The sequence below is a fragment of the Pholcus phalangioides genome, unplaced genomic scaffold, assembly GCF_987345545.1.
Source record: "Pholcus phalangioides strain wild (caught in Gottingen) unplaced genomic scaffold, Ppha-v1.0 ptg000018l_1, whole genome shotgun sequence".
Classification (NCBI taxonomy): domain Eukaryota; kingdom Metazoa; phylum Arthropoda; class Arachnida; order Araneae; family Pholcidae; genus Pholcus; species Pholcus phalangioides.
Window position 1 is genome coordinate 7088040 of NW_028301611.1, and position 25486 is coordinate 7113525.

A 25486-nucleotide genomic window follows, 5' to 3' on the forward strand; every position below is an offset into this window, starting at 1 on the left:
TGGGAATTGCAGGGAAAAACACCAAAAAAACTGGAATATCACCCACTCAAAAAAGAGGAGTAAACTAATACTCCCATGGAAAAAGACAGACAGAAAATTTTCCAAGAAATACTTATTTTTCCAAAAAAAAAAAACCAACAACAAACTGGAATAACACTCGCTTGAAAAGAGGAGAAAGCTGCAGTAGCAATAAATTTGGTTTTCTGTGGTTCCCAACTTCGAGGCGCAAATGCGAGCCGATTAAAAAGTCTCGCCACAGAGAGCAACAGTCCTACAAGCAGTACAAATAATCAGTCACTACACATCACTCGCTTCACTTCTGAGATATAGATGGCAGCACCGAAAAATCATACAAAACACTAGATACGCACTCAGACTGTTAGGTACAAGCACTTTGTTCCAGACTCTGCCACGAAGCTGGCCTGGAAGAGATCTCGGCAACGGGATAAGTCCGGTGGCAGAGACCCTGGCGTTCATCATTCATTGTTGTAATTATGACGCAACGTTTCAATCTATCTGACTAACCTGTGTGCGTTGCGTCATACAAACCAACGGGAACAACAATGACAGCTTGTCTGAAGCTGTCTTGCCTAGTTTTTTCTAGCCGGTGTGCCCCCCAGCCTTAGACAAGCTTATTCATTGTTGATTTGCATGACGCAACGCGCACCGGTTAGTCAAACTAAAACGTTGCGTCATAAAGCAATCAATGTGAACAAAAATGATCAAGCTATTCCAAAGCTGTCTTGTTGTTTAACCGGTGTGCGCCCAGCGTTAAGGTACAGCTGTGTGCGTGCGTTGCGTCATACAAACCAACGGGAACAACAATGACAGCTTGTCTGACTTCGGGCACAACTCACTAGGTAGTAAATTGCCTATGGCAATAGACCTGAGTTGTGCTCGGTTCGAAAAGAAAAAAAGTAGCAATAAATAAAACATGGGAACGAAATGCATCGTAATTACAACTTTCGAAAAACAATGAGAAACAAATGGAATGCTTCAACAACAATGTCACATGCGGACATTTATTTTAATCCTCTACTACCACGAAAATTTTGATATCTTTAACAGTAATTGTCAATTCCCCCTATAACAATAATTGTTGACAAAAATGAAATGACGAAAACGGACAATTTGATACGTTAATAAACAGGATATTTAAACAAATTCATGAAATATGTTTCTCAGTTCTCTCTTTCCTCGTTTCTACTTCTCATTATCAAACTTTTATTTCGATCCTCAATGAAAACTAATATGTCGTTTGTGTAGAAACTTAGGGAAAAAAAACCATTTTGTTTGTTTTTTTTGGATCTTCTCTACTTGAAATGAGTGTTTCGGGAGAAATTAAACTTTCGATATTTTTCTATTCTCCTGTTCCTGGAAATTGAAATTAATCGGAGCAATAAATAAGGTACGGAATAATATAAATATTTATCAAATGTTAAAATTGTCTAATTAAAAATCATTTGCGATGTTTGCAGGTTTCTTTCCCTGCCATTTCATGTGTTTATCTGATTGAAAATCCGATTGTATTTCCTTTGTATTGGAGGAATATAATAATGCGTATGATTTTTTGCTGGGGGGAAACCGGTTGTTTTGCGAGTGAGTTTCTTTAAATGAAGTGTCTTGTTCCGTGGAAGATAGGTGGCGGCACTTTCTTGACTCGCATAACACGTAACTAATCCTTTGTGTGGAAGGGTGTGTGCCAGAACCGGATGTTCAACACCTTGACGATCACGGACGATACATCTCGTGCAAAGGCAAATGGAAGAAATTGATTACAGTTCTCCTTGGTTTTTTTTTTTTTACCTCTTATCATCATCGCTAAGCATTCACGTGTCTCATTATTTCCTTATAACCCTATGAACGGAAGTTTTTCCTTTTTCTTCCCCGTTCTTTCTACTCTCCTGCTTAGTGTAAAGACTCACTAAAAAAGGATTTTTCGAAAGTCAACCCCCTGTGGGTGTGATAAGAGGGATTGAAAGGTTATACGGAGAAACGCCGATGCTATAAATATGAAGTTTTGTCAGTAATTTCATGTTATAATGCAGAGACTCACTGAAAAAAGGGATTTTATTTTCTTCAAAATTCAACTACTAACGGGGTGATATATAAGGGAATTTTCAGATTACGAAATCCACGCGAGAGAAGCCACGCGTACCAGCTAGTTAAAAATATAGACGGCAGCACTAACTTCAAAAACAGTGAAACAGTGCTAGATACGCTCGCAGACTGTTAGGTATGAAACACACACTTTGGGCACAACTCGAAAGAAGTAGGGGGTTAAAAAATGGTAAACTGACCAGGATGGCAATAGATAGATAGGGGTAGTGCTCGGTTCAGAAGGGTCTATTCGGGTCGTTGTCCGGTTTATTGCGGTGGCTTGACGTCGCGGAAGCCCAGGTTGAATAAAAGAGAAGTAGGAGCAGGAGTTGCAGGGGGGGGGGGGGAGAAGAGTCTTTTTGTGATACTGAAGATGTCACATCACCACCCCCCCCCCCCCCACCAAAGTCTTCGACTGCAAATACTCTTGTTCCCCAGTATTTGCCCCGGCCTTCAGCAGTTTGGGCTGAATACGATTTACGCTGTGACCCACATTCTCTGAATAACCAACTTATAAATATACCCCCCCCCCCCCCACCGAAGACGAAGACACAGCAGGGCACACAGATTCAAAATTAGAATTCAGATACAGGGCCAGAATTTATGAAAGAAATAATTCCAGAACTATTTATTTGTAAATGAAAACGCGCAGATTTCCAGAATTAATGCAAATTCAGAGTTTATGAAAGAAATTATTGTTGTTGCAATTAATCCGTGGGTTGCGACAGGACCCCCGCCCCCTATTAACGGCTCTGCACGTAGCACATTGAAAGAAAAAAAAAAGTTCACGTTGAAATAGTACGGTGCTCTATGCCGTAGCTCATCAGAATATCATGGTCACCCTGGTTGTAGGTCTCGCTCTGGACCGCCTGAAATGGCCCTGGGTGCGACAAAAAATGACCCAACGTAGAGAGTGAATACATTATCTTTATTAGAAATGATCGATCACTATAATGTCGTGATCTAGCTTTGGAGAGGAACCCCCGCCACGCAACACATTTTCATTAACTGTATTTCTATTTGCGTTGTGTGTGTATTGAATTTTTCTCGGTTTTTCTTTTCAATTGAGTCGTGGGAAGAAGAATATTTGCTTTTCCCGCGTTCGATTTTCTTCCACTGATGAATGCTTTTTTATTCAATTTGTGGGGAATATTTTCCGTCCTTCTCCTACGTTTCATCAATTACTTACCTTAGACTTTTATTGCTTCATATTCGTCTCTCATATTCATATTTTAACTCTGAAGAGAAAAAAAAACAGCCATAATCAATAAATCAGTGCTAATTTTCTTTGATCTGTATTATTACTTTATACTAGGGATGGGGGCGAATAGTGATTTAGAACCGAATATTAGATTAGACACCGAATAATCAGCTACAGTTTCGGCCGAACATCTCACTTTTCTTAAAATTCATCGCAATTGTGAATGAAATTAGTGGCGATTTAATCATTTGATCATTTTTTGTCGCGCCACGGTCATTTTCTGCACACGAGGGCTAATTAGACCGGGACCTACAATTTATTGCCGATTCCGAACGGCAGGCTTGTTTTTTTTTATACTCATCGAGAGGTTGGTGAGCTAACCCCTCGATGGGGGGACTCCCTGCGGTAGAAATTTTTTGCTGCGGCCAAGTCGCCGTTTTTTTTTGTACCCTTGTGTCAGGAAAGTTTTCTGACAAGGGCGAACCGGGTATCGAACACGCGACACCTCTAAACACCCTATGGTACTTTAGGCGAGTATCTTATCGACCGGGCTAGAAGGCCTCTGCACTGTTTGCCATAAACGTCATTCAGACTACCTAGCAAGTTTGTCCCATTTTGAAACACGGCATCCTATTTCGCTTCTTCTTATTTTGGCGTAGAATTTTTCTGATTGGCTCACAAATACCGCATAGTGATTGGATGTGGGGCATAGAAATCGCTGATTCTGAGCCCGATGATTTCTTTTCCTCACAACGATGATACTGGCACGAGCAGGGAATTTTTTTTCCCCGAATATTCCTGAATTTTCTGAGAGAAAATGGACTACTTACTGACGTCACGAGCGGAGTGCGGAGGCCTTCTATCTCTAGGAGGTGCTGGCCCGTGGCGATTTAAATGCCACGTTAAAAAGTTTCCCCACAGAGAGCACAACAGAACACGTGATGTTCCACACATGATGGCCATCATTTCCAGATAACATGTGAAAATGCAAGATGGCATGTGGAGGTGTGTGTGTGTGCGGGGAAACATTCAACACGTGGCATGAAATGCTGCCTTTAAGGTCAGGTAAAGTTCTTGGATTTTCACGACCAACCAGACGTTCCGAATGCCCCAAAGCCAAAAACTGCATGGATTAAGGTCCGGGGAGACCATAGATTAAAGAAGTGTCGGCCGATGACACTTCCCTATCGAGTTTATTTTGTCACCTCGATCTGCTGATTTTCGCTATCTGCTAATTGGTCCCGTTTCTCCCCTTTTTTCCTTTTCCTCTTCCAAGGAGGGAGAACCATCATTATCACACCCTTATATTTCAGAATCCCTGCAGCCATTTTCTCTATTCCCCTCTCTTTTAGTTAAAGTTATGTTTAGTTAAAAAAAAGTTATTTCAGTTCAATGTCCGAAATGTCTAAATATCATCCTGCTGTAGAATTTTTATATTTGATCCAATAACATCAAGTTGACGCGTACAATTCCGACAGAACCTCACCAGGGCGGGGAGGAGGGGGGGAGAGAGGGAATGACCATCCCCGTCCGTAATCGATAACTAGAAACATTCCCCCCCCCACGAACCAATTCTTATTTTTCCGCCCCGGATTTCTACAGAAACACGAAACCACCACGGTAACAAACGATCGAAATTTTCGGAGAAAACCCTGGGAAAACACGAATTGAAAGAGAAGGAGAAAGGAAAATAGTGGTAAAAATAAATCCCCCTGCATTAAATTTCCCAATGGACGACGGACTGGAATCACAGCAATAATTTTAAAGACACGGTTAGTCCATTATGCAAATCGAGGTACGACATCCTCAATAAATCTCTATTAGACGCCACAGAGTGGGAAAACGCTGCAGCGGATCCTTCAGGAAAAGGTTCCTGTTCTTATTTCAGTAAAAAAAAAGGGGGGGGGGGAGAGATGTATGGGAATTCTACATCCTGGTAACTTGAATCCCTCGATTCCAGTTGGATCCTCTACACTACTCCCCCGCCATTCAAAATCCATACATTCCACGCAGATAAAACTTTCCCCAAAAAAAAGCAAATTCTCAAATACATCCACATTTCTTTAACGGTTTTCCTTGGGAAATATCTTAAGGAAAAATTAACGTACTTAATACGGATGATAAATCTCTCTCTTATGCTCTGATAAACTAGGTGATTCCGCGGCTAATAGGAATCGTTTAAAACACATGTACCGTAATCTAGCGACATAAAAAGAAAAGGGGGGAGAAAAAGTGTCATTTTTCATTAAATTATTCTCTCCAGCGTTCATGGAAATTCCATCGGAAAATTTACTCTTTTGAAACACTCACGGAATAAGACTGATTATGCAGTGTTCATGTGCCATCTAACGACGATTATTTTTCTTATGTGTACGTGGAAGAGTACCTGAGACCCCTACAATGTTTCAAGTGTCGGAGGTTTGGACATATTGCCAGAAATTGTAAAACAGTAGGAAAGTGTAATAATTGTGGAGCGCAGGATCACAAGAGGCCTGATTGTAAAAATCAAGTGCAATGTCTAAACTGCATAGAGTTCAACAGAAATAGAAAAGAAAATGTAGACATAAAACATATGTGTTCGGGCGTAAATTGCAGACTGTACAATAAAGAGACTGAAAAACTTAGAGAAGGGACAAACTACCAAGACTGGTAGAAAGTGTCGTGTGAATAAAATAGGAATAATGTAAATAAAATAGCAAAAGGCTATAGAAATTAAGAGACAGTATAGGGATTAATTCTCTATGAAATAAATTGTAAATAGGTTTTATTTTGGCAAAAGATGCATTTTGTCTATTATGCTATGTAAAAACTGTAAAGCATTAGTTTTTATTGTAGATTCACATTTCTTCCCGTCATCAGGTGGAGTGGCCAGTTTACGGGAGGGTTTAGACATTTAATTTAACTTACTGAGCGAGTCGCCTCAGCCCAATTCTTCTCGTGCTGGGCTGGATTATGCTTGCGACGTCCGATTTACAGATAATATCGTATATCCCCAGGGATGGGACGGAGTAACTTGGGTTATGTATACGGTACACGACAGATGAGTTTTTTAAAGCTACATTTTGTATGGAAATCATAAGCAACTAGCTGCAATACGGGGTGATATATCTTATTCGACGTGAAATTCGAAGATCACCAGGTTTTTTTGAATGTCCGGAGCGTTATCCAATTCGACGGTCACCAGATTTGTTGAAGAGTGTTGAAGAGTGTTTTTTTCCTGCAAAATTTGAGGGTCAACAGATTTTTTTTTATTTTCAACGATGAAACGCGATACTTTTCCCGGAAAATTCTAGGATTATCATGTTAGAGCGTAATCATTTTCCGGAATGGTCGAGGGTCAGTATGTTGGAGCGTGATTCTTTCCCAGCATATCCGAGGGTCCGCATGTTTGAGTGTTATCCTTTCCCAGCATATCCGAGGGTCAGCATGTTGGAGCGTGATCCTTTCCCAGCATATCCGAGGGCCAGCATGTTGGAGCGTGATCCTTTCCCAGCATATCCGAGGGCCAGCATGTTGGAGTGTGATCCTTTCCCAGCATAGCCGAGGGTCAGCATGTTGAACGTGATCCTTTCCCAGCATATAGCATACCCGAGGGTCAGCATGTTGGAGCGTGATCTTTTCCCAGCATATAGCATATCCGAGGGTCAGCATGTTGGAGCGTGATGCTTTCCCAGCATATCCGAGTGTCTGCATGTTGGAGCGTGATCCTTTCCCAGCATATCCGAGGGCCAGAATGTTAGAGCGTGATCCTTTCCCAGCATATCCGAGCGTCATCATGTTTGAGCGTGATCCTTTCCCAGCATATCCGAGGGCCAGAATGTTAGAGCGTGATCCTTTCCCAGCATACCCGAGGGTCAGCATGTTGGAGCGTGATCCTTTCCCAGCATACCCGAGGGTCAGCATGTTGGAGCGTGATCCTTTCCCAGCATATCCGAGCGTCATCATGTTTGAGCGTGATCCTTTCCCAGCATATCCGAGCGTCTGCATGTTGGAGCGTGATCCTTTTCCGGAATGGTCAAGGATCAGCATGTTGGAGCGTGATCCTTTTCCGGAATGGTCAAGGATCAGCATGTTGGAGCGTGATCCTTTTCCGGAATGGTCAAGGATCAGCATGTTGGAGCGTGATCCTTTTCCGGAATGGTCAAGGATCAGCATGTTGGAGCGTGATCTTTTCCCAGCATATACGATGATTATTATTCCTCGTTGTGAGAAGGAGGTTTGAGGTCGAGGTTAGAGAGAGAACGAGGAATGCCCTGGTGGTGAAGTGGTCGATCAGGGCTGAGATGGATCCACATCCAACATATTATAATACTATTGAGAATATATCATCTTCTCTCTCTAACCTCGACCCTCCTTCTCACAACGAGGGATGACCTGGTGGTGAAGTGGACGATCAGGGCTGAGATGGATCCGAAAGATTTGATGGCGAGTGCCGTATCAAATATAGTCGGAATTATCTCTCTCGATTCAAGAATTTCGAATCATTTATCACTTATCGAGATACTGAATCATTTATCACTTATCGAGATACTGAATCATTTATCACTTATCGAGATACTGAATCATATGGTATTCGGCATGTCAAGATGATACATTCTCAATAGTATTATAACATGTTGGATGTGGATCTCCTCTCTTTGGATAATCCTTATTTTATCTGATAATTTAATAAATTAATTCGCTATTGTTAACCCCTCCGTGTGAATTATGTTAATTATTTGTTTGTCGCTTTCTCTTTGTTGAAGGAGGCTAATACATAACGCAAAAGGATTTCATAAAAGCAAATTTAATTGCTTTCCCTTTTATGTTCATTCACCCAACGACTCCGTCACGATAACAACAAACATGAACAAGTTCGAAAATCATTTTTCCTCAACGTGAAATATGAATGAAAATACAGACACTCATACACAAGCCACGAATGACTTCCTGTAAATCGCATTTATAAAACAAAAAGAAGAAAAACAAACCTCAACCAATATTTAACGAAACTCCAGAAAAATTCACGGCCTTTTTTCACGAAACAACATATAAAATCACCATTTCCAAAATCACTTTCTCGATAAACTGGCAGAAATAAAAATAGGAGAAGAAACTTAAGAATTTAACAAAAAAAAAAAAAACCCTTTATTAGAAGCCACAAAAAGCGGGTAAAAAAGAAATTCTAATAAACATTGTTTACCGAACAAATGCCAACGGCAAGATGCACAGAAAAGGTCCAAGAAAACAAAATCGGACCCTCGTCATGAAGTTTTATTGTTAGCTTTTTTGTACCCTGTCGTTATATTTATGTACGTTTTCCCCATTTTTTTCCCCCCACAAAACACAGGCGGTTCCCGTATTTCTGTTTTTTTCCCGGTTCCACAGTGAAGTTATTGAAGCGACTATGAAGTCAGGAACCGACGTAAAAAACCGAAACAAGAAAAATACTCCCGTGAACGTATAAATGCGTTTTTACGATTTCTGCTTGGGGAAAATAGAAAAAAAAAAAATCGCTCACAAAACTGAAAACAACAACAAATTTAATATTCAAAAACGGTTCTCGGAATCCTTTTTATTCCCGTTTTCCTCTTTTTTTGATTTTTTTTTTCTTTTCCCGAACGAAAAGGTAGAGGTTCCCGGGCTCTCTAAAGTGCTTGGAGGACTTTTTACAATAACGCGACGCTATAATGTAGGTTTATTGCTTAATATCCGTATCTAGATTCGACGTGAGCTTTAGCGGCAGTCAATGAAATAACTCGGGAGTAATATGCGTGTGTGGGGGAGAGAGAAACACTTACGTAGAAACGCAGTTGTTGTTGTAGATTGTGGGGACGGTGTGAGAGGGATTTTTAAGGCTCGCTTTTACAAACTATTTAGAATAAGAGTATAGCCTTTATGTTACTCTTTTGGCTTGAAATATACACGGACAACTTTGAAAAGTTTTGATAGTCTGCTTAGTAGAGCCGCTGCGGTGGTCGAGTGGTCATAATGACGGACTCGCATCGCGAGGATCCGGGTTCGAACCCCACCGTCGCCATAGTGTGGTGGTCGGCTGAATGTGGGTGTGTGGTAATGTGGTGGGTCCTTGACCATTTTCAGCCGTGGATTTCAGCTTAGCGATCCATTGAACTTGGTTTTTCGAAAATAGTGAAAAACAGTGGCGCAATAATAAGCGCATTTACAACAGGACTGTAAGTGGATGCTTACGACTCATTTCGGGAGCGCCCCCCCCCCCCCGCGAATCAAAGTTTGGGTCGTCATCCATAATCTCGAGATCCTGACTGTTAGTGTGATTTGTACGACATATCTTGGAATATATCGACATATCTGGAAGCCCATGCACAACAACTTTGGGACGTGACTCATAACTCGAGAATCCCTGGCTGTAAGTGAATTTGTATGACCCATCTCGGAAGCCCACTGCGAAGCAAATCCGGTTAGTGTGACCCATTGCTCAGGATCCCCTAGCTGTTAGTGTATTTTTTTATGACCCATTTCGGAAGCCCCTGCCAATCATGTGTCTGGGTTGTGAGAGGCCCTGGCTTGGTGGATTTTCACGACCCAGCGAATGGAGGTTGGGTCGTGGATCGGCTCAAATATCCCTGGCTGTGAGTGGATTTGTACGACCCTTCTAAGAAGCCCATGCGAATCACGTTTCAGTCAGAACTCCCTGGTTATTAGTAGATTTAGATAAAGACCCATCTCGGAACCCTCGGTGACCCAAATTTGGGTCGCGACCCATAGGTTAAGAACCCCTGGTCTAAGGCATTTTTCTTCCTAACGTTTCGTGGAGACCTACGTCCGTGTAACCTCAGAAGATATCGGCCACAAATGTGGGCGAAACGTTAGGAAGAAAACGCCTTAGAGACCATGGCCTAATAAACTGCTTGCGATGCAGAGAATACAACCCTTTAGGACATGGACCTTGAGAATTGGAAGGCCCTGCAGCTAAACGCATAGGGCATCTCTCAACACAAATTTATTCGTTATCTATACATTACTTTTTCGTTTGCAATATGTGCTGACAGTTGCACAAAAACCAGACTAATCAAAGGAATTGCTGCATTCGCATCCGGCAGTTCGTGTCTGATGGCGTACAATCCACGATATGCATTTTGCTCTGTCGTGTTTCGCGACTGTTGGCCACAGACTTTGGCGAGCCGCCACAGCCCCACTGTAAGCCTCTATGGTCCCCGTGTACATTTGAATATACATAGCAAATACATGGCAGCACCAAAATAAAACGAAACAATCGTAACTCTGATAACATAAGTACATTAGGGCCACGCGTGCGAGCACGCACACACCACGTTCCTGCATGCAACCAATTCATTAGAAATAACCCAGGTGAATGTTTATACGAGGTGCAGGTGCGGTGGTCTTCCATATAAGTAGTCCTTGACAGCGGAGTAAAAAACAAAATGCATTTTACTTGCGAAATTTTAATCACCTCAAGAACCGGTCGTGATTCTGCACTACTTTGCAGAAATGAGGAGGGGATACTTCAACTGGGTTCTTAGTTAGGACGAAGAGGTGGTTCTCCATTCCTTGGAATGTTTGTGTGCATGGACCACACTTCCTCCTCAGAGAGCTCTTGATCCAAAATCCGGACTGATTACAACTTTACAAGTAACTTTTTTTTTTTTTTTAGTTCTTATCCGAGGACTGAAAAAATGGCTCCTATTTGCATCCTCGAAAAGACTATCCTGCGACAGAACTAATTTTAGGACAATTCCGTCCAAAACTACTGCACGAACCAATTAAAGCATTTAACGTGTTATTTATTTCGTCTTACACTTAGATCTTAAAAGGGATTAACCCTTTATCTACTCACAGTACTTTAAAGTAACAGGTTGAATAACTTGTTATGCACTAATTGTTAAAAAAAACAACAACAACAATAATACAGTCGGTCTCGTTTAATCGGATACCAACGACTCCGTCAAACCAGACACTCGAACCCGGGCTCTGTCCCTGCTGGGATTTAATCCCTTTACCCGTGTGGGTTGGATCGTGATGGGGGAAAAAAAGATGGGTCGTCGATTCCAACGACTCCAGCACACAATATCCGAATAAGCGGTGTAATAGGGGAGGGGGGGGGGAAACAATTCAACTGCCATTTTACAACATCACTATAGCTTGTATATTGAAAACTGATGAAGGATCAACATTAATGAAGCTTCTCATTTCATTTTTAGAGATTATATTTAATTACAATGATCACGATAAAGATTCGTGCTTTTCATTATGAGAGTTAGCGCCCTCTATAGGCTCAACGGAGAACATGTGAATAAAATTAATAAATATACATATTGAAGACAACACGAATAATTGACTGCCAGTACCTATTCCCAAATGTATTTGTCTTAACCTCGTAACATATTTTCCCATCAATTCCAAATGCTTCGTTCACTAAAAAAAATTATGTGTATAGTAGTTGTGACGTGTATTAACATGTGAAGCGCAACATTCGATTAAACGGGGAAAAGTCGTTGACATTATCGTATTAAGCGGGGAACATTGTCTCTATGGGAGAAGTTTTGGTGCCGATAGGATTCGTTTATTTGAACCGACTTTTCTTTTCAATGATTTTAACCGGATGATTTTACCGTTTATCCGTTACCCGATTAAGCGGGGCTGATTGTGTTCTACTTTTTGGTTACTTTAATTAGAATTAAAATGACCAACAGTGAATAATTTACATATTATTTATCATAGAAGCCGGATTTTCACCGGAGCAGGTTTACTGAGCCGCGCGCAACGCGACACGCCGTCCACTCACCAATAAGAAAAGCAGTGTTTTCTTATTGCGTGTTTTCATATTTCTTATTCTGCTTTTAAAAGCTGACTGTTTTCCTACAAGAGCGCAATACGGCTCACGACAGCGTTTTACGTTGGGCGTGATTGGCGGACTGCTTCTGGACGTTTGTCAAATGCGTCGTGAGCCGCGCGTTTCACCGATCTTTTCTTCATTTTTGTTGTGTTTTCTTTCCTTCAATACAGGAGCATGCAGGCGACAGAATAGTCGACTCCAGGGGCATATACTATATTAGCCGCCCTGAGCTGATGCTCGCTCCAGGCTAGGAAAACACAAACGAGTAGCGTGATTACGCAACACGTTTCTGCCAACGCGGAATGGTTCAATTTTTGGTGCAATAAAACCTAATCCTAGGAAAACCCGGCTTTATATATATTATCATTTCCTTCTCTTGTTATAACTTTTCATAATCTTGGTCATAGTTTCCCAACTTTTTTTTGTCCCATCGCCCCCTTCTTCAGAAATTTTTTTCTTCCATCGCCCTCCAGCGCAATCTAACCCATAGGATCCTATGTTATACACGTAGCTTCTAACGCCCCCAGGAACATTTCATCGCCCCCTTCCCCCCAGGGGGGGCGTTAACGCCCACGTTGGGAATCACTGATCTCGGTCAAAGACCCAACCGTTGGCGAAAATTTTTCACCTATTTTCACAACTCCGCAGATGTAAGGAAATGTTAAGCAGCACTGGAACATACTCGCATTACGTTCAGATAGATGATAACGACGACGCGTTTATACAGAAAACAAGGCGATCAAAGCCCCTGGACATTCATCACCACAACAGCCAAATGAAGAGATCGATATACCTCAAACAACACAAAACACACGCATTCGACGTAAAGAGCTCTATCCTTCACCAGAGCGATCCATCCCCAAACAAACGATTGCAGTCAGCCGTACACACACACACACAAAAACAACACGTTAAAAATTCATGGGAACGCCATCTTATCTCGCTCTTATAAAAGGATGACATTGTACGGGAGGAAAACACCGGGATCGCTTCAGAAAAGGAGGCAAAAAAACGGGACTCTTCCCCCCACCCAACACGGAAAAATATTCCCGAAATCGCACCTTCTCCAATGCATGGGAACAAGATACGGACCAAGTACCTGGAACGAGGGGAAATGAAATTAGTCGCTCATTTAAAAAGGACTTGGCTCCGAGGACACTCTCTCTCTCTCTAGAGGCTGCGATAAAAACAAAATTTTACGAACATTTACCAGCACAGAAGATGCTTTTAAAGGAAGGCCGGAAAGATGGCTTCTACTACTTGCTGCTGCTGCGCTTTTTCTCCGCCCAATCATGGGCAAGATTCGTCTTGTTGTTGTTGTTGTTGCAGTGGAAGTAGTTTCGAAAGCCCTACTCGATTCACTGCCGCGAATGCGTCGCAAATGACGCGAGCTTGTTAATGAATAATTCACAAGTCCTTCGTCGTCGTCGTCGTCTCTCTCTTCGGAGCTTTTTCCACCTCCTTCCCTTTTCACTGTCGTTTCACAAACACAAGTGTGTACTTAATTGGATTTAAATTTACTGTGATTCTCTGTTTCGAGTTCCCTTATTATTGAGTTGGATCGACTCAATTAGCGACGCAGACGAATTTCGAACGTTGCCATTCACGGTGGGGGTCGTATGGGGACGGATGTCACGCGACGCTAGGTATATACGAAATAATAACAGCGTCAGAATTAATAGTCCGCGCCGCTTATAGCGATCGCGTCAGGACTCGGAGGTGTCTGATAACAATAACCGAATGGTAACTATAACCGGGGGGGAAAAAAAAAAAAAATTCCGCTTGCAAGAACGATGACCACACGCAGACACCCCGGGACGTATGGTAAACGGTGAATTAATAAAACGGGACAACTGTTTTTTTATCCAGCATTATTTTGGTTGCAAAATGTTCAATCATTCCATTTTTTTAAATTCTGAAGTAGGGCTCCTCCCCCTAGAGCTATGGTCATTCAAGTATTACGTCAGCTTCGAGGGGGGGGGGTTTCGGATTTGCTGACTTTTGTTGATGACAAGGGGGGAGGGGGATTCGAAGGTTGCTTACGTCATCAAACATCCCTTTTCGAAGATATGAAATATTCTAAGCTGCTGACGAAATTTTGCTGACGGGGGGGAGGGGGGGGGGTAAGGGCGTCAAAAATGGCTGAAAATCTGCTTACGTAATACTTGAATGTCCCCTAGACGGCTTGTTTTTCCCCCTCGGCCCAACATATCAAGGAAACGTGTATTTTCTGGATATTATGCTGAGGTGAACTCGGAAAGAAAAGTAATCTTGCCTCCACCGGGACTCGAACCCAGGCCCTCTTGCATACCGGGTACGCATGCTACCATCTACACCACCGGAGACGCGACCCCGTCTTCCTCATTTCACGCACTGTGGCGTGAGGCGCTGAAGCAGAGGCGTTAGTAGCCTCTCTTAACTTCAGGAAATAGCTCCCCCAGGTGAGACGGCAGAGAGAGACGGATTTTTTTTCATCCCAGATATCAACGAAACAGATATTTTCTGAATATCATGCTGTGAGGGAACTTGGCACTATTCGGGTATTATTTCTTAATTGGAAGTACGGCTGTAGGATCAACGATTGGCCAGTAAAATGTGGCCTTTGGACTTTCCTTAGGTCTACGTTTCTGGCCGGTGAGCACCGCATATCTGGCCCGGGGACTGAAAAATGTTGCGCATCCCCCTGCTCTAGGCAGCCAAGCATACCTCTTGATATAATTGTAATTTTCTTATACACCCCATAACCGTAAATAGACATGATATTAGTTTGGAAATCCCGTCCATGTACATCGTGATCATACCGAACACCGAGAAAAGTACCGACCATAAGCCATTAGTCGTTTATATGGATGGGAAATTATCTTCCGAGAGAAATTCCGGATAACCCAACACATATGGTCATCACATAAACAGCCATGCGATAAGGATATTCCTCGCATAATAGGTGGGAGTGACCATCACGTCAACATAGCTATACATGGAAATACTAGGTTAGGATAATCCCCCCAAATATGTATTTTTCTTATACCCATCTGCAACAGGGTAACGAGCTCTGGCAACAAAGATTATACAGGGACATTTTAGGGATTTTGGTGTGGCTAATAAACGGCGGTTAATGGGATAAGGTATTTGCTGTGTTGACGAATAATGGCTTTCTATATTCCAGCGGTTCATGCAATCGCACCTTAGCTGGCATTAGGAACAGTGGTGGTCCTAGGATTTGCGTGGCTCCAGGGGGGGGGGGAGTTCCTCCTTTTACGAGGCCTCTGAAATGACAATTGGCATTTGTTTTTGTTGCACATTTGCTTCAAATCTCTCGCCAACTCATCACTTGCTGAGATATACCTCAGGCTGTAGATTCAGCTGCTATGCGGTTGTTTGGGTAGCACATTTAGCTGCCGCCCCTCCTCCCCATGGCCAAGAATTTTTTTTTCTTCCGAATTTCGAGGAGCGAATGAGAGGCGATCCCCCCCCCTCCCACCCCAATGAAAAAATCTCGCAACAGCGAGTGCCAGATCTAACAACATCCGAACATTACACTCATTAAAAATATCCATTCGTTGCTAGTTCCTTCTTTGTATGATAGATGGCAGCATATGTATGAATTCAGATACATCCCGATTCGTTAGAAGTTCCTCAGAGGAACATTTACGAGGTGCATGTGCCGTGGGGAAGGGGGTATTATTTTGGACTCTCATCGTGGGGATCAACTTCAAGGACCGAATGTGAGCCGGTCTCCCTTCAAAAGCCTTACCACAGAGAGCTGCAGGCCTGCAACGCTACTAATACTGTCATCACATCTCACTCAAAATTTGAAATGCAGATGGCGGCACTAAAATTCACACATAGATACTTTTCGAAGGGTATAATATACATGCACACCTCTAACACAGATCCCTCGCTAATAAATCGCCCATAGCGATTGACTAGAATTGAGCTTAGTTTTGAGAACTCTGCCACCGAGCTAATCTTGTTGTTGCAATCTGTTCCATAATGATTTGGTGGCAGTGTCTAACAATCTTGAAGATGGCAACACCTGTGTGTATCTGAAGCCGGCTCCACACAGGCCAGGCTACGCGATTTCTAGTTGCGCAAAACCGGTATTTTTAGGTGTATCTAAGCAAAATAGACATTGAAATCGCCCACTCTGCGCTAGTTAAAAAAACGGTTCTGAAGTGCTCGAAACCGCGTTGCGCAGCCGATATGAACCCGGTTTAACGTCCTGAATCCTGTTGCATGCGAATGTTTTACTACCGCCATCTGTATTCCGAATTCAAATATGATAATTGAGCATTTGTATCGTTGAAGGAATTTCTGACTCTGCGCGGCGAGTTTTTCAAAAGAAGCACTTCCACGGAAGATACACAAATGCACAGTTAGGTTCCACAATAACTAATATTCCAACACTGCCATTTCTCGGGAGGAAAAATGGCAGTAAGTAGCCCTTGTCCGACGATGTGGCGTCACTCTCCGCTATACATACGAAGTTTTCAACAACTGGCTGATGCGAAGATGAAATCAGGAAGGAAAATTCAACTGCCTCTGCGGGGGAATCGAACCCACATCCTCTCTCACTTGTCGGGTGAGTGGGCTAGACAACTGCGCTACAAAGGCAACGAACCTCTTTCCTCATAGTTCGTGTGCCCCGAATCGGACTGCACATCGACAGTCAGACCTAAGTCAGGTCAAAGCTCACGATAACTGCCACTGCCACCAGATGGCAACTTATCCGAAGATGCGTGTGTGATGTCACGAAGGATCATCTTCGCATCAGTCAGTTGTTGAAACCTTCGTGTGAATAGCTTCTGTGGCGATAGACCAGGGCCGTGTATCTTTTGAAAGACAGGCCATAAATTCGACATGGCCTGCTGACAACAGAAAGCCGCAATGCGCCTATATAACGACACACACCCAACCTACAAAATGCCAAAAAGAATTTCGATAACTGTCCGGTCTCGATCGGGAAACAAATTCCATCGACGACATTCCCCCGAAATAACCTAGCGTTACGCCACTGACACGCGTTACCTCGCAAGTCATCCAAGCCGGAAGGCAACATCACCACCTTAACAACACATTGCATATCGACGCAGCTTTACACACCAGAGAAGGTAGCCTATAGAAGGGTGGGGGGGGGCGGTGGCGATATAGAGTTAAACAACCAAGCCGGCGGAATCCCACTCACTCGTCCTCCACTCTCCTAGCAACAAGTGAGTGCTAGGAGAACGCCATTTGTATGCGTAAGCGATAATTTACGATCACCATCTAGTATACAGAAGAGAGAGAGAGAGAGAGATAATCGATACGCTTTGAATTATACATCTTTTAGTGTCCCCCCCCCCGAACCCTCCAATGAGGATCGATATTGTTCCACTTCAGTTCGAGGGGGGGGGGCGATTATCCTATCCGAAATCGATGGACAAATTTCCGGGAAACTCTCAATGAAAATCGAGTTCTTGTGAAGCTAGGAGAAGGATACATGCATCGTGTGTGTCGACTAGAATTCACTTCATATAACCCAAGAAAGTACTTCACTCGCATGGCTTGAAACAGTCGAACGAGATGGAAAATAGTTTGATTGCAAAGAGGGAGACGCATAAATTGTGTGTCCTATTCTTTGAGAGCAGGATGCCATCGAATCATCGATTTGAGAGCAATTATTTCGAGCTCGTCGATTTTTTTTTTCCAGGAGATCTAGCTCAGGTTAACGCATATAGAAGGAAAAATAAATGAATACAAGGTGATTCTCTGAACTCAATGGTACAAACTTTGAAGAGTGGTACAACCTACGGAAACCCAAATTGGTTTAAGATAAGAAAGAACGGACGCAAGTGGTATGTTTGGGCTGCAGCAATTATATCCAGGCTATGGCTAAGTTAAGAGGTTCGCATTCTTCGTAAATGTTTCTCAATATACAATCGAGCTGAGGTGGTGGGTGCCAAGATTGACCGCGACCATGGGTTACACCAAAGTCTTCTATTCCGTGAAAACAATGCGAGAAAAATGTAATAAATTCCCAGTTTTTACAGCATTCCGTTTATTTAGATTTTTTTGCCCCTGGTGAATTAGTATGCTTGAAATCTGCTCATAATGGACGTATTTATGAATTCTGCGTATATGCAGGCATGCTACTCTCAAGTATGACAGCGCAAAGAACGTCCTGTACTGGTGAGGAAAAAAACAATTTTTGATTAATAAATTTTCAAGAATTCCATACTAGTTTAATTATATAGCACCCCTAACTAGGCCACCATTGCCTAAACGGGTTACTCGAGCCCATGCAATCCAGATCAAAAATGTGTTGGGGTCCCCCCCCCCCCGCCAGGCACTCTATTCGGGAATAACACCGCTATTACAGTCGACTCTCGTTATAAGTCCTATCGCTCCATCGAAAACCGACGTTATATCGGGTGGTTGTTACATCGGAAGGAAAACGCACAGAATGTTCCTTGTACGAGAAACATCCGGGACTTTTCACACCGGTCGTTGTAACGGAAGGGTTACTTTACTCTAGTACGTTCCATATAAAATTTCTTCCCAAAAATAATCTCGCAGCACAACCCCCGGAAATCACAGGCATATAGAAGTTGATCACCTGCAATCAAGTTTGATATCTAAAAGATCCTACTATAACATTTCGGAATACAAATACAACGCCACAACAGGCAAATTGCCCAACGAGCTGGCTGACTTAAGAAAGATCATGGATTCCTGAGCTATTTTTTGGAGGCCCTACCTACTACTGCTACACCACACATGCACCCCGCCCACACCCCACCCCCCTCGCGGAACCCCCAACGAATCGGTACATACGCGAATGGGCGTGTACGTGTAGTGAAACCTGACGTGAAGTTAGGAATTTAGGATTTGATTGAGGTTACCATTGGCCATCTTTAATGCCTACTGCAGAAAGTTTGAGCAGTATAATACCGTGGATAGGACCATTGCATTCCCTTAAGTACACATTTGAGGCTAATATTGTCAAATATGTGTCAACATAATGGAAATAATGTGACAAGCGGAAATTTTAATACTATATCGGTGCAGCCTACCAATTCCGAGGAATGCACGCTGGAGAACCCTCAACCACAGTATTTCTCAGATGAACGCTACAGTATCCTGTACCGACTAATTCCAAGGGAGTCGTAATCCATTCCACGTCTAGAACAGGTTCAAAATCCATCTGACTGAATTCCGCGGGGCCTTTAGACATCTCCCGCGTTTTCAGACCACGCGCAAAACAGGATTAATTATAAAACTCGGCAGCAGTGTGCGGTTGTCATACACTCCGATATCAATCACAATCGAATCAACACAACGACTACCAGCACCACGGTATAATTCCCCGTTCTTCACAATTCCCATCCATTCCCGAGACTCCCGGACTCGCCGAACACACGTGACCGTGACAAAACAACAAAACCATCTAATAGATCTTCCACGGACCAGGTAATTCCCGCTTCCCCCTGAAACGTACGCGTGCAGCGTTGCTTAACCACAATGCTGTTGTAATTAAGGTGTGGGGGGCTGCCGACAAAGCCTGGTTGCAGAAGCGTTCCGTGATAACAGAAAATTCATCTCCTCGGCCACGAAGCGCTAACAAAACTCCAAACATTTATTAAGGAACCGCATGCACTCACCTATAATAATAATAACAACAACAACATCGAGGAATGATGGCGAGAGGGGGCCACGAAGGGCCACGCCATCCCGCACACAAACTAATTTCTATTTCCCAGGACCAAAGCCTTCTCCCCCATACAGGACTACCGCCAATTAACTTTTCACGCATAAATTACCAGCATCAGCGGATGGGGGGGGGGGAGAGGAGGAGCAGCCCCTGCGTGTAATTAACCTTTCCAGACCCCTACCTCAGCAATCAAAACTCAACGCAGAGCGAAAAGAGACAGTGAAAAGGGACCCTCTTCCATTCTCATGACTACAACAGGTGACTTATTTTGAGGGGGTAGAGAACCCTCTCCATATTCCCAATTTCTCTGTCCCAACAATTTTGCAATAAAACGAACCGGCACCACACATTCCTCTTTATCACCAATCCGCCTTTTCCCAAACAAACTCCAAATCCAGGGAAGCCTCAGCTTGTTCAACTCATTTGCCCGCTCCTCCACCGCACGCTTTTCAAGTAGGATCGGAAGCGGGTGGGTGGCGAATTTACTCCCTGTCAGCTGCAAATGTCGCTGTGGAGCCACAAGCACCGAGTGAAGAGGAGCTGCCGCTGCTAGTGCTTCATGTCTTCAGAGCCAGTTTTCTTACTTTTAGTAGTGGGGGTTGGCTGAGTAAAAAGTCTTCACTGCAATTTTTTTTTTGGTACCTCACTCTTTGTTTTCTGATGGCTGTGGCTGAGCATAACTAAACTAAACTCATCCATATCCCATGCACAAGATGTCAGAAAATGACAAGAACACTTGCACGACACGCTATTGATATCAGAGTGTGTTTGGAATTATTTTTGTATTTTGCTTTTCTAGCAGCCATTTTTTTTTTTTTTTTTTTTTTTGTAAACTCTTAAAATACTTCTGAAACTCTTAAAGTTCCGCGACGAGTCGTTTGAAGATGGAGTAAGATTGATTAAAGAAGGAACGAAATTTTGAATACGAGCAACTAGCAAAAACAAAACCACTTTTTCTTATGTCTATATTCATTTTGCTGTCTATATTCAAATGTTATTCTCGTGACATGCAAATAAATACCAGACCGAGGTGCAATCTCTTCCCATATAAGGTTCAATTCCCTACGTTGAATTCGAAGTTACTGTATTTCGGGAGTCGTAACTGCCGTCTTCACCCGATTTCGACAATCTTCCAATACGTGATCGAGTCGCGAAATTTATTTATACAGAGCGATACCTCGACTAACGGCGATGATTCGTTCCAGGATCATGCTCGTTTATTTATACAGAGCGATACCTCGACTAATGATTCGTTCCAGGATCATGTTCGTCAGCCGAAACGTTGAGCGACGACGTGATTTCGTAGGTGCCAATTCACAGACTTGAAAAATCTGTAGTTTATCCCTTTGATTCCACATCAAAGGAAACATGTCAAACAAATAAAACGGAAAAACTGGGGACTTTTTTTTTGAAATTGCAACGGGTGACTATATATAAATCCCGTTTTTCCGGGACGTATTTTTCCCCCGTCCTGATTTTTTTTTTTTAGCAATAATTACCCACATCGCTTGCTTTAATCATCATATTTGGTGACAATTACCGATTTTTCTTACTCTGAATCCCGATTCCCCCCCCCCCATATTTTTCCTGAGAAAACGGGTCAGCCCGAAATTGCAAGGACTGCAAGATAGGGATTTTCCATCCAAACAAAGCTCAACTTGAGGACTTTCAGGGATTTTTCCATGACGCAGAATCGGCAGAATTAGATTTCCCACCGTAAGATTTTAAAAAGGCTGAAAAATCGGAAGGAGCAAATATATAGAGTGAATCCAGAAGCATTAGCACCTACGCGATTTCCCTCAGGTTTCTATAGAAAACCGTTTGATTCGTTCCAGGTTCTGCTCCAAATTTCATGATAAGTTTTTGAATCTCCAAGCCCTTCGGCGTGTTATAGAACGCAGAATCCCGTAGAAAGTAATCATTCATTACTTAAAAAAAAAAAATCTACGCTGAACTATAGGAAAATTAAGAAACACGTCTCCGAAACTATTAGAAAAAAACATCAATACATCACAAGCCGATCATTAATTAATCCCCCGCAATAACAATAACATGCCCGGAACATTCTCGAGAAAGTCCCAAAAAAAACACTCACAGGCAAAAATGAAAGACAACCACTCATTAACAAGCAAACAGCAAACAAGGCAAGTAATTTACTACTAACCACTACTTAGTTTCAGAAGCAATCATCCTTTCTAAAAATGGAGACAGAAGGGGGGAGGGGAAAAAAATGGGCAACGCGGAAAGTTATAAAACCTTTCATAATTACGAGTTACAAATTTTCATAAAATTTACAAGGAAAAAAACAAAAAATTTACTCCCAAAAAGCAAATGAATACTTTAATGAAAACATTGGGGGGAAAACAAAAAAAAAATGGAGAAATCCTTAAAAACCATAAGAAAATGCTTGAAAAGAGATTATTACTTAAATTATTCGCGGGGGGAAAAAAAGGACCAGTTTGAAGGGGGAAAAAAAGGACTTTTTCCAAAAAAAGGAGGAGGTGGGGGCTCCAGGGGGGGGGGGGGAGGAGGGGCCCCACAAGGAAACGACCCTCGTATTTCAAGTAAATAGCTCCCGTTAGTTATTTGCTCTCTCTCCATGCATCTTGTTCTTCAAAGGAGAAAAAAAACCTTACGTTTAAAATTAATTTGTGAAATGTTCTTCAAGAGTTTAAAAACTAAAAACATCTTTGGAGAACTTTTTATTTTAAATAAACGTGTGTAAGTGATTTTTATTTCATTTTTTTTAAACTGAATACACACGTGTATATAATGCAAATAATCTCTGCCCTAAATTTAAATGAGGTTTTTGTGGGGGGTTCTTCGTTTTTTTTGGAAATTATTTTTCTTGTGTGACTTTTCTACTTCGAGATGGTCTTAAAAATTTTTGGAAGTTAAATTTTTAAATATGATTTTTTCCCCTTTTTTCTTTGGAGGGATATCTGCGTAATAATCAAAAGTAATTAAATAGTTAGTTTTACGTGGTTGGATTCGGGAATTAAAAGACTACGAGTAGCTTTTCCAGTTTGTTGTTCTCTTAACCGTTGATACTGAATACAGCGAGATTCATATGCGCCGGGTAACGAAAATGTAATTCGTTCCGGAATTTGCTTTCGTTAGCCGGAACGCGATTTCCCATGGAAAATAGTTTGATTCGTTCCCGGAATTTACGAGATTTCGCCGATGTGAATTTCTGCAGAAGTAATACGGCTTCTTACACACAGTGGGAATCTTGATGGCAAAATCAAATTTCAATCTCCATACGAGTCTTCAATATTTGGGATCAAGAGGTAAAAAGCCTAATGCAATGGTTCTCAACCTAGGGTCATATGGCCCCCTTACGGTCATGGGATTTTCTAGGAGTGGAGGAATACGGGTGAAAATCACGAATAGGGGGGGATCACATCAGTGGGGGGGGGGGGCACAGAGAGCTGTGAAGAAATAAAGCTTTCAAGTCACATATGGTGGGAGAAAATGTTACTACTTTCAGAATCTAGCAGAGTTTCCTGTAGAACCAGGGGGGCCTAAATACTTTTTCAAATAAAATTTTTGTTCTTGAAAATTTAATTTTGATTAAATTCAATTCGATAGGTAGAAAGGGCTTCGATCTGAGATGAAAACAGGGGACCCTGGATAAGGCGAGGGGGACATGGTAAGGAAATATTATTTAAAGGGGGGCCATGGGCTTTGAAAAAGGTTGCGAAACTCTGGCCTGATGTGCACCTCCAGACAGTCTTGTGATTCATTGATTGCTATTTTTTTGGTTCCAGCTGCCGAAGACTTTTTTTTCAAGATGGGAAAAGATGATTGGATCAAGTATTCGGCAATTCTCATCAAACATCATCGATAATTCGGTGGTTTCGTGATATATGATGATTGTACCCGATGCTGAACCCAATAGATCGTTGAGTCGTGATAAAAAAAAGAAGAAAAACGCTGATTGATATTGCAAACCAGTTGCTATCGGCTCTACAGTAGCGAAGATGGGATTCATGGCTGAGGTCCGATTCAGATTGTGCCAGGGACTCATATAAGTTATGTGGCTCGATGCGTAAAATCCATGATCAAGACCAAAGATGACCACAGTCCAATGTACTCGTACGATATCAGCACGCGTTTTTCCCATACTGTCCAAGAAAATATGCACGTAATGTCTCCCGTTTTTCTACCCGTAATGCGAAAATTTACATAACCAAGGAAGATAACTTATTCGATCAAGTTGATATGAATTTGCATGAAAATATTCATGTCATAATCCGTTTTAAGTCAGATGTTCTAATTTTTTTTTTAAACTAAAAAAGTAATTTGACATTTTAGAACGCATTTGAACCACTTAATGCAATTTTTTTTCCCACGGATATGCTCAAGAAGAAACGCTTAGAAGACGGGAATGCAAATTTCAAGCGTTCCCTTCATTTGGACTTTTCAGCTTGAGCATTTCATGAACTGCTCCAGTAAAATTTCTCAGAGAAATTGATGGAACATTTGTGTCCCGTAATTTTGGTTCCGATTTCTTTTTCTTCCATACATTTACCCAAGTTTTCAAGTTTATTTGGATTTTTAATTTACTAAAGTCGTGGATACGAAGTGTTTTCCAAATATATATAATTTATTTAATGATAATTTATGGCAAAGAAATTTAAATAATCATCTTAGATATTTGTCAGGTTCAACTGCGTTTTTCAGCAATTGCCGAACAATTGCCGATTGTTCCTACTCCTGCACCGTATTCGATCGCAATTGGTGTGATGTCCCGTATTCATTAAGATACCCGTTTACAGTATTTTTCTCAATGAAAATATGGTCATCTGATCATTTACGAATTTTTTTTTCTCTATTGCGGTTTGTAGCAGTCCTTTATTTTCCCACCATTCGGCAACTTCAGAAATACAGCAGTAGTTACCGAATTGCGTAAACTGCATTTCATTTCGGCAGAATTTAGTGATATCCTGTATTTAGTATCGCATTTACCTCGGCGGTGCACGGTGAGCCTGAAGTATAAAAGTGTAATTTGAACGCATAACCGTTTTTACTAACACCTATCACAACTGTTTAATAATTTTTCATAGGTGTTAGAATTAAATTACCAACTCTGGTCCGCGGACCATAGCTTGAGAAACGCTGATCTAACACTACCCCTGACCCCCCACGAGTTCCGGATAATGATGTGCAAATGGAAAGAAATAAGACAAAATAATGAGATTTCAAACAAAAAATTCCGGCAATCATTACGCAGATGAGAAAATTAATTCATTAAAACAAAAAAAAAATTACTAATTTGAATATTTTCCAATCAAATTCAAATCAACGCACTGCAGTGAAAGCTCCCGACACACGCGGCAGTAATTGGAGTAACAAGTGCCGATAAGAATGCGTTAATCCATGAGGTGATAATTGATTAATTTTTTTTTTACTTAATGAATTGATAATTTTCTTCTCTCTCTCTCTCACCTCGCAGTGCTATTACAACGCGCGGCCTAAAAATAACACACATATTTTTCCTCTCTTCTCCCTCCTTAATTCTCCTCACCCAGTGGAACAAACAACAAACGTTTTCTTAATGAGTTTCTTCGTTATTCGCTCATTATTGTTATTTCGCGTATGCAAATGAGCCAAACTCCCCCTCCCCCCCACTCTCTCATACGCCATTTTCTCTTCGCACACCTCATTAATCGCTAAT

At 42.0% G+C, this 25486-nt stretch overlaps 1 protein-coding gene across 3 annotated transcripts in view; it reads right to left on the bottom strand.

Moving 5' to 3' along the window:
* The window catches only part of LOC149071632 (xylosyl- and glucuronyltransferase LARGE1-like), a 338538-nt gene that overhangs the window by 138172 nt on the left and 174880 nt on the right, over window positions 1–25486 (bottom strand). The gene's annotated exons all lie outside the window — the stretch shown is intronic.